The sequence below is a fragment of the Chenopodium quinoa genome, unplaced genomic scaffold, assembly GCF_001683475.1.
Source record: "Chenopodium quinoa cultivar QQ74 unplaced genomic scaffold, ASM168347v1, whole genome shotgun sequence".
NCBI lineage: Eukaryota > Viridiplantae > Streptophyta > Magnoliopsida > Caryophyllales > Amaranthaceae > Chenopodium > Chenopodium quinoa.
The window spans coordinates 1-11,242 of record NW_018744790.1 but is presented as its reverse complement, the minus strand read 5'-3'; positions in this window follow the sequence as shown (position 1 = coordinate 11,242).

Here is an 11,242-nt window from a genome sequence, read left to right as displayed (position 1 = left end):
TAAGGCAAGTCCAAAGGACGACTTCCCTTTTCCACACATCGATATTCTGGTAGACAACACAACAAATCACGCGCTTCTCTCATTCATGGACGTATACGCAGGGTATAATCAGATACTCATGGCGGAAGAAGACATGGAGAAGACAACTTTCATCACACCATGGGGCACTTACTGTTACACGCTAATGCCATTTGGGTTAAAAAACGCAGGTGCTACTTACCAACGTGCAACAACTGCCTTGCTCCATGACATGATGCACAAAGAAGTTGAAGTATATGTCGACGACATGATTGTGAAATCAAAGGACCGTCCAGGCCATCAAGTAGCCTTAAGGAAATTTTTCGAAAGGCTAAGAAAATACAATATGAGGTTAAATCCATCAAAATGTGCTTTTGGAGTCACCTCAGGCAAGCTCTTGGGGTACGTCATAAGCTCTAGAGGAATAGAGATAGATCCAACCAAGATTGAAGCAATCATGTCAATGCCACCGCCCAAGACCGAGAAACAGATTCGAGGATTCATTGGCCGGTTGCAATACATAAGTAGGTTCATATCAAAACTAACAACGATATGTGAACCAATCTTCAAAAAGCTCAAGAAGAATGTACTAGTAATATGGGATGACGAGTGTCAAAAAGCCTTTGACCGAATCAAAGCCTATCTCGCAAATCCTCCTGTATTAGCGCCAGCACTTCCCGGAATACCTCTTAGGTTATATTTGACGGTTACCAAAGAGACAATGGGAGCCATGCTAGCACAAGAGGTAGAAAACAAAGAGAATGCAATCTATTACTTAAGTAAGAAGATGCTCGAATACGAAACACGCTATACACCACTCGAGAAATTGTGCCTCGCTTTTGTGTGGGCCACGACTAAGTTGAGACATTACATGTTGGTGCATACCGTTTTCGTGGTATCTCAATTGGATCCACTCAAATACTTGTTCGAGAATTCAACGCTCAATGGGCGTATTTCAAGATGGATAGTCAACTTAGCCCAGTTCGATGTGCGGTTTATGCCACAAAAAGCTATTAAAGGATCCGTGGTGTCAGACTTTCTGGCAGATTTTCCAATAGAAGACTCAACACCAATACAGGACAATGAATTTCCAGATGAAGATTTGATGGTCACCGAAGATGATACTTGGACCTTGTATTTCGACGGAGCCTCAAACCAAAAGGGATGTGGTGTCAGAGTGCTACTAGTATCACCTAAAGAAGAACACGTCCCAATCTCAGTAAAGCTTGATTTCGACGTTACCAACAATGCTGCTGAATATGAAGCATGTGTGGTAGGCCTTGAAACAGCCCTGGCATTGGGAGTAAAGAAGTTAAGGATATTCGGAGATTCCTCTCTAATCATCAATCAAATATCTAAAAGATGGAAAGTTAGGAGCGAAAGCCTAGCCCCTTACCAAACTTATCTGGAAACTCTTACCGATCAGTTAGAGAAGGTAGAATACACATATCTACCTAGAGAAGAAAATCAATTTGCTGATGCCTTGGAAAGATTAGCCTCAATGGTTAAGATTCCCACGGATATCGAGCAAATGCCTCTAACTATCGAAAAAAGGCACAAACCAGCATATATACAGGCTATAGAAGACGACGACCCAGTCCAAGACGAAGATGAAGAACAAGAAGAAGAACCATGGTATACAGACATTCTCAACAATGTCACCAAGGGAGAATACCTCCTCATGCTGACAAAAGAGCTAAACGAGCCTTGAGACTTTTGGCTTCTCAATATGTACTCATAGACAACGAGCTACATAAAAGGGTACCTAAAGGTCGAGCCCTCCAATGTGTAGGGAAGGTGAATGCACAAATAATAATGAGAATGGTCCACGAAGGAATCTGTGGAACTCATATAAATGGCAAAATGTTAGTCTAGAAAATAATGCGAGAAGGGTATTATTGGACTACCATGAATAGGGACTGCCATCAATATGTAAAAAGATGCCCTAAGTGTCAAATTTATGCCAACTTACAACACGTTCCTCCATCTTTGCTCTACACCTACACATCACCATGGCCATTCTCTACATGGGGAATTGACATAATTGGCAAGATCGCTCCTCCAGGGACAGGAGGCCATGAATTTATTCTAGTAGCAATTGATTACTTTACGAAGTGGGTTGAAGCAAAATCATATGCTAAACTCACCGCAAAACATGTAGCACTCTTTATCGAGAGAAATATCATTTGTCGATATAGAGTCCCACATGAAATGATAAGTGACAATGGAACTCACTTTCAAGCCGAATGTGAAGAATTGCTACATAAATATGGTATCCAACATCATCATTCGTCCCCTTATAGACCTCAAGCGAACGGAGCAGTCGAGGCAGCTAATAAGAATTTAAAGACTATCATCGAGGAAATGACAGAAAATTATAAGGATTGGCCTGACAAGCTTCACTTTACATTGTGGGGTTATCGCACGTCAATCCGTACGTCAACAGGAAATACACCATTTTCTTTGGTATATGGAATGGATGCCGTAAAACCTATCGAACTAGAAATACCATCTCTACGTATTGCGCTAGAAAGTAAACTCGATGAAGTCGAATGGACTAGGGCACAATATGAAGAATTGATCCTACTCGACGAAAAACGACTAGAAGCTCTACATCACACTCAGTGCTATCAAACTCGTATGGCTAGACATTTTAATAAGAAGGTCAAAACAAGAAATATCAAAGTAGGGGATTTGGTATTAAAAGCGCTAAGGAAAAATGTTTTAGATCCAAGGGGAAAGTTTAGACCTAATTGGTCTGGCCCTACATTGTCAAAACAATCCTGTCAGGTGGTGCAGCAAAATTAACTGACATGGATGGCAATGAATTCTCAAACATGACCAATCTTGACCAACTTAAAAATACTACCCATATTACTTGAGTAGGACACTCAAGAGAGCTACGTAGGCAACCCATTACGGGTGCGACCACTTTATTTTTCGACATCTCCGCGTTCCAGAATCAACAAAAAATCAACAAAAGTCGGAAAAGCAACTGGCGTCACAGAACAGAGTCTGGCGCCAGCCAAGAGCCATTAGCGCCAGACGGTGGAATTGGCGCCTGGCACCAGACCTCAATAGCTGGCGCCAATCTGCAATTACTGACGCCAATTCAGTCATAAAATCTGGGCGAATTTCGGTGTTTTTCGGAAAATTTTCGACTTCCGTACTCAAAAGGTTTCCGAAAATTAATTTTTTTTCGGTTTTTCATTGCTTTAATAAAACAAATTTAAAGTAACAATTTAATTGAAAGCTGAAATTTCATTAATGAAATAAAATTGCATTGTTAATGGAATTTAAATAAGGCTGAAATAAATTAACTTTAAATAAAAATTAAGAATCTAATAAATCTAAAGCTAAGCAATGGTCTAGTCTTTCTTCTCCTTCTTTGCTCTTTTCCAATTCTTTTCCGCCTCCTCCTCTTCATCCATTACTTTAGCTAGTAGGCATCCTTTAGAGGACCTACATTCAATCTTAGAACAGATTGTTTCTCCTTCAGCTAGCACCCTATGCTTCTTTTCCACCCAAGCCTTCTTGTCTATAACTTTCCTTTTCCCCTTGTCTTTAGTAGTATTCTTCTTCTTAGGCATTATAGGTGTCTTGAACTCAATTCTTGCACCTAAGCGTTCCTTGGCCGGTGTCACCCTGTCACCTAGACGATTCTTCACATCGGTTCTACCCTGATCAATTGAAGACTTCTTCAACAACCACTTCTTTACATCATTAGGTAAAGAAGGGGGAACCTTTTGGGTAATCACTTCCCATAAAGGTCTAGCGCTCCAGTAAGTGTCAAATTTATCTACTTCTTGAGATATGGGATACTCATAGGGAGGAAGAAGATCCCCGGAAGGAATATTTTGAAGCAAGCCATATTGTCTCTTTACTCTACAGGGGTAATAATATGTCATGCGAGACAAGCTTGGAAGACGGAAGAAAGGTTGCTTGTTAACACCAACCATCCTTTTTATTTTCCACCATGGGATGACCCACTTGATAGAGAAATCATGTGATTCAAAGACTTTCTTCCACCCATGGCGCCCAATTTTAGGGATGTGCTTCTTTCTTCTCACAAAGCAAGTGGGCATATAACTTTCAATGTCGTCCGGAGGGCTAATTAATCCTAGCCTTTTCCATTAGCCACATCTGAAAAAAAATTCCAATGCAAATAAATTAATATTACGATACAAAAATATATTTTTTGATTTCTGTAATTAAAAATATTATTTTTCTACCTGTAATAAAAATTGGAGAACCGCGAAGAGGTGCTTTTGGGTCCCTTTTCAACTCATCTAGACTAATCATAGTCTCTCCAACTATCAATGGCATTGGATTTCTCCCTGATTCAATTTGTTCAAGCACAGTGTGGTTATAATTGATTGACCCTCATTAATTTTACCACTACTAAGACAATATTGATTAAGCATGCAGAATAAGAACGCCCTTCTTCTATATATGTGAAAAGATTCAGAAAGCGGTTTATCAAAATAATAGCGTGCGAATTCTTTTAAATTCACCACATTGCCATCTACTATTTTTGATAAATCCCTTTCCTTCAAGTTAAAAAAGCGCTCAAAATCCTTATAGTAATATGCAGCTACTCTAGGGATTACTACCAGGTCTATTGCAGGGAAGCCTAAATAGCACCAAATTCCTCTGGCAAAGGAATTTCATCATACCCTATTCTAAAACAATGTGTATCAATGTTCCAATATTCTAAAGCGGTATGTATGAAGTCTATGTCTAGATCTACCCCTTTAATGCCATATATTCCCCCAAGTGAAATAAATCCAATTCTTTTCTTTCTCTAGCATTAAGAGATCGACACCATTCGTGAGAATGTTGGGGTGAAGGTTTTAGTAGCTAAGACGTGATTATTATTTTTTCTAAAGAGAAGAATAATTTTTTCGCTGGAATTATGTGAAGAATCGGCTGAGCAGGGGCTATTTATGCACAAATTGCGAGGAATTTCAATCTGGATAAAATACGGAGTCAGCGTCGATTGGCGTCAAACCCCGATATTGGCGTCACACAACAGCTTTTGGCGCCACACGCTAGAATAGCGCCTGGCGCCACGCGCCACAGGCTGGCGCCAGCTGGCGCCAAGTCAGCAGGACAGCCGCGCGTGCTCAGTTTGCGTTTTGATATTAAATTGGAGTCGGTTAATGACTTTATGGCCCCGTTTTATTTCTTCTAAATATCTTTCTATCCTTTTCTTAATTAATTAAATATAGCAATTATTTTTAATTAATTTCCTTTTTTTGGATTTTATATTAAAATTCAAAAATCAGCCTTTCTCTCCGTTTTATTTTTCCTTTTTATTTTTCCTTTTGGGGGAGAGAGTCGGATAATACCCTCCATCAATAATAAAAATGACGGAATTTTTGCGCAAAATTGTTATCACATCTGCACACACTAACATAATAATATAATAATAGATTTAAAGAACAAAGTGTCTAAATAACAAGTCAAAGGCAAAGTTCTATAAAAAGTCAAAATAAAATGCATATACAGAAATAAACTACGGCGCCGGAGGACGTAGGCCCATCATGCCATAAAACTGCGCCGTCCGAGGAGTCACCTCTCCACCAGCTCCAGTCTCCGTAGGAGGAGGGAAACTCAAAACAGGACCGCTCCAGCCAAGGTCAACCTGAGGCTGAGACCGCGGAGGCTGCTGCGATGACGAGCCAACCTCGTACATCCCACCACCTCTGAAAGCCGAGGTAGCCTCTCCTAACGGTGCAGCAGGAGCACCCTCAGAAGAAGACCCTGAGCCCTCAGCAACGTCGGCTCGAGCAGCCTCGGAACGACCACCTCTACCTCCTGACGAAGTGCGACGACGTCTCGAGCTAGACCTCGCCGGCTCTCTCCGCCCCTCAGGCCTCGTACGGGTGTGAGAGAAGCAATCGGCAGGTAAACTAAATAGCAAGAAAGGTTACCTCTCGGACAGCGTCGTCTCGACGACAGGTAGCCGCGTTCCTCATCCGACGAGTTGGCTCCGGAAGGCATCTATGCATCGTGCCATAGCCGAAACCACTTCGCGTGAGAACTGTCAAGGAAAGTTAAGTCAGTAAAAATGCATGATAACTGAATACAAGATTCTGAATTAGAACTAGACTTACCCTGGTCTGGTGACGAGGAATCGACCGCTCCACGAAGCGCTCGCCCTCAGGAGCCGGAGAAATCATCTCCTCGATCGGCCCGTACATCCCCTGGTAGTGGATGGACATACGGGGTGGCACAAACTCAGTGGGACCATCCTGATGAAACAGAAAGAAATCAGTAAGGTATTACTTGGGGGCTACTCAGCGAAAAACAAAAAGTTAAGAATCTTACCCTCACATCCTCGGCCGGCACGGGGGCTGGAGCTAACAAAGGAAGTAGCTCCTCAGCATAACTCCGCCCAAGGATCACATGGGACCGCCAAGAGAACCAGGCTCCTCAGCCATGCTCGACAACTCTCTCTCGTCGAACATGTGACGTGGTGGAGGAGCAGGAACGACAAAAGGAAGAGTGTTGTCTAGCAACTCTCTCTCCTAAGTACACAACCGCTCCATAGGTCCCCAGAAAGTAGCGGCGCTCAGCAGAGTACTGTGCGGCTAATCCAGGGACTGTCCAACCACCCCATGGTCGGTATACTACCTCAGGTCCCTATAAAAATACCAATCGGGTAAGAACATGTCTAAAACGTCGCAGAAGAGCAAGATAAGCAAAAAATTCGTAAGATGCCGACTTTTGTGAAGGGGGGCCGCCCCAAGAGGCGCTCACCGGATACCCCCTCGGCGATGGTCTCGCCGGCGCAATGGAAGGAAAGTACTCATAGAACCAGATCTACAAAAAAGCTAAAGCATGAGTAAATGCTGCTAACATATAGGGCTAAACTTTATAGGGAATAATGTTTACCTCTACGACTTTCCAGAAAGCAGACAAAGCAACATTCGTCCTAAAGGACCGGTGGCGACACGAGTCCCTCAGTGCGCGAACGAAGTCAGTATAGGCCAAGCTGGCCCAGTCATAAGTCCCGATCCGCCGGAGATCGCGAACAGCAGGGAGGTAGTAAAGCAACGCCCTACTACCCCTGTCAGGGGAGAATGTCCCTGACAACAACATCAGCACAAAGATGCGCACCCGCTGCTCTCGGGTGGTCGCATCGTCATCAAGAGCCGCTGCCAGCGTCGAGCGGCGAATCCCTCTAGCACTGAACTGAGTCGTCTCGACCTCAGCTCGGGCCCGAACAGCAATCGGCCCCAACAGTTCCTCGACCTCTGGAGAAAAGACGTCGATACCGCCGTCGAATGGCAGCGGCACAGAAGAGAACTCCAGTCCTGTGATGAGACTGAAGTCTGTAGGAGTGACCATCATCTCACCCCATGGAAAATGAAAGGTGTTGGTGGTGTCCCAAAAGAACTCCACCAGAGCGCGTACTACGTGGTGACCCCCGCTAGAGGCGACCATAGCCTCGGAGGTCTCGAACAGGGCAACCAGTCCGCAAGACTCCCATAGGAGTCTCGTCTCTCGATCTCTGGCGATATGCATCCTATACAAATCGCCTAGACCATCACAGCCAGAGCCGTGATGTCGTGTCCTCCCAGGCTCGGTTCCCGTCTCACCCTCTCAGAAATGTGGTGGACAGGGGCAAAGAACAAGGTCTGCTCATCCCACTCTGGGAACTGACCAAGCGAAGTGGACGGTGTGGTGTCGTCCTCCACGGGCTCATGCTCCCGTCTAGTGTTTCGGGACCGTGAACCTGAGCCTCGTTGTCTAGCCATGCTACATTGTGCAAAATCATCATAAATTAAGGTTCTATAGTATCTAAAGGTTCGCCTAGCCGCATGATACTATGTTCGCAAAAACAGAGTACGTAGTACTAAAACAGAGCACAAATTCAAATTGAGCATGACAACATTTTTTCAAGCAATCAAACAATTTCTTGCAACACTATAGTGATTATTGTGACAAATTGAACAAGAATTGCTAGCAAAAACATCAAGAACGGGTCACATTGTTCTTCACGACCTTAGGAGGTCCAACAATGGCGGATTGCTCATTTCTTCACCAAATTGAGTCAAACAAGTCTCAAATTACTCCCAAGGCAATATACAAACATAAACAAGCAATTTCATGGCATAAAACTTGATAAACAAAGCAAATTGAGCATCATAAGTTTCGAATTTTCATGAAATTCGTGAATGAACATGCCAAAAATTCATAAAAACCGGTGTGAGTTGGAGGAAAACTTACATAGATCGGGAATATGGATGAGAAGAGCTTTGATTTGCAACAAATTTGAGCGAATTCGGTTGAGAAACGAATGAGCAACGATCAATTGAAGTTTCGACTTCTTTCGAGCAGCGTTCGCAACAAACCAGAGCACGAAATGAACTGAAAATGGAATTTAAAGTGATTCCCGTGCTGGCGCCAGTCCCTAGGCATTGGCGTCACATTCTGTGCTTGGCGCCAGACGCCAATTTCAGCGCATGGCGCTAATGCCGTAAGGCTGGCGCTGATTGATTTTCAGCGACGCCAAAGCAGCCAGCCACCTGTTGGGGTTGTGCTAGCCTTCTGCGATATATTTTGGGTTCCTTGGTACGCCAGTTAGCCCCTCTAAGCAATTTGACATGATTAGGTAATCGGCTTGATTACATGAAGTGATCGACCTGATGAAAAGATCGTCTCACTAAGCTTAAAGCGCCTAAGCATTGGCTCATTAGCAAAAAGCACCGACATACAGGTTCATTAGCAAAAGCACCGACATATAGGTTCAAGAGCAAAGAGCGCCGACGTACAGGCATAGCAAAAGGCAAGTTCAGGCGAACTTTTAAGGATCGACAGGCGTGGATCTTCGGTATTTTCCTTTGGGAGATTATCGCATCAAATGAGGATGACTTCAAGAGAAGATGTCTTCGACATCATTCCCTAGCTTGCGGAAAGTTGTCACAAACAACTGAAGGTAATTTCGGGCGAAATTGTCTTCGATCATAGTTCCTGAGGCATGGAAGATGATCATAATGCGGATGAGAATTATTTCAAGAGAAATAATTTTCGATGATATTCCCTTGGACGTGGAATATTATCACAGCGGAGAAGGTAGTTTCATTTGGAAGCAGTTACAAGGCGTAGCGGTTTTCAAGCGGGATGGCATTCTCTAGCTTGCAGGAGGTCGTCAAAAACAACAGCAAAGAGAACAGAGCGTTTCTTAACTCTTTTATCTGTTTAACTAATGCTAGTTTTGCAGGTATCGGCGTTACAAGATTGATTTAGGATCGCAGAACGTTCTGAATCATTCTCCGTCCCTATCGATACTTTGACTTTCGTTTTCGAAACTTGCGTTTCTCCAAACTCAGTCAAAGTGGGGGCTTCTGTAGACACCCATTTGTGTCTCCCCAAAACCAAACCCAGTGATGAGTACCTTTCACGTCGAATCATAATCGAATGAAACGAAAGTGTGGAAAGGTCTAGTGTTGCGGAAAGTTTTATTTCTTTTCTTTTCTCTCTGTTTTTGAAAACTTTATTTTAAGAAAACAGCCAATCCAGTTTGGTTGGTCCATGATATGGGTCCAATAGTGGTGTAGTTGGATGGGGCTTGCAAAGACCTTTCCAACGATATATTATAAGCCCAATTCCGATGAATATTGAGGAATTTATGGCCAATTTACTAAACTGGGCCCGGTTTGAGCTTTAAGTACGGCCCAATGATCTAGGGGAGGGCCTAATATGATTTATCATTCCTAATGTAATTAGGAATGGTTTTGGTCTTCTAGAACATTCTAGAAGGTCTTATCATTCTTAATTCAATTAGGATTCTTCAGAGTTTTAATCAAGATCAAATAGCATTTTCGACTGAAATTATATTATTTTATCTTCCAGTACAGTAAAATTATCAGATTTTCGAAAACGCGTTAAAATCCGGTTTGGCGTCCAACCCCAGGCCTTGGCGCCTGGAATCAGGATTGGCGCCAGACGCCAGCCATTGGCGCCTGGCGCTAGCCACTGGTCCTGGCGCCAATGAGCCAGGGCTGGCGCCAAGTTAGTTTTTCGATCTTCAGACTCTGTTTTGATAAATTATCTTTTTTGGATGTTTTTCTCTATAAATATCGTATCAAAAACTCCGTTTTCATTAATCATCTACAATCATTACAATCATCAATCATCAACAAATTTTATGAATTACCAATAATCAACTCTCTTTATTCAAATCGTTCATCAATTCTTTTCATCATCTTCATCTCTTCATTCATCTAATCATTCATTCATTCTTTTAAACTTTACTTTTTCACACAAAATTCCGCATTCACAAGATCTAGAAACACCTAGCCATATTCGAAGTTGCCTTCGCCCTAGACGTGAAAGGTTTTAATTTCTGAGGGTTTGGTCCCAAATCTCTCTTTCAATTATTTAATTTAATTGTTTTGATTATTATTTTTCCTTGAAGTTACTAACGCGTGTATTTTGTAATTAGAAAGAGGTACGAGGCATCCAAGTAAGTACTTTAATGGTTTAATTGATTTCATGATGTAGATATCATGCTTAGATTGTTATTTTATGATTCCTAGTATCATGTCTAGGGTATCTTTAATATTAAGTATGATTAAAAGTATGATGCTTCCTATGTTCTTCCTAATATTTATGATTATGATTATTGATTATTATTATTATTATGATTATTTATTATGTTGCTTGATATGCATATTATTATATTGTTATTGCTTGATCACCTTTATTGCAGGTTAAAGGGAATTGGTATTTGCAATCACGCTTAATAAGATAATTAATAATCTTGTTAGGTTAATTGTGATTATAAATTCAAGTGATCGCCAATAATAGTTTATTTGTGCATTAAATTCAACATAGATTAAACAGGTTTAGGGTTAATCCTATTGATTGTATGTTAGTCAGAAAGCGCACATGAATACGAGCAGAATAAAGTAGAGGCCTATTATTAGGGCAGGTTCAATCTCTTTTAGGTTGGATTTGTACCATCATCCCCGAACCCTTATTTGGTTCATGACCTTATGGAGTTGACGATCTCTTGGATCGTTAAGGGGTGTAACCTTCATCCTATGAACGGTTTACAAGTTTCCTTAAAAACTTGTTGGCGACTCTTTTGCTCTATCTTCTTCCCTTTTGGACGCCACCGTACTTTAGTGTATGATCACAGTGGGTTTAAGCTAGTGGGATTTTAAAGGCCTGAAATTATTCCCTACATGAACGATTTTTTGATTATTTC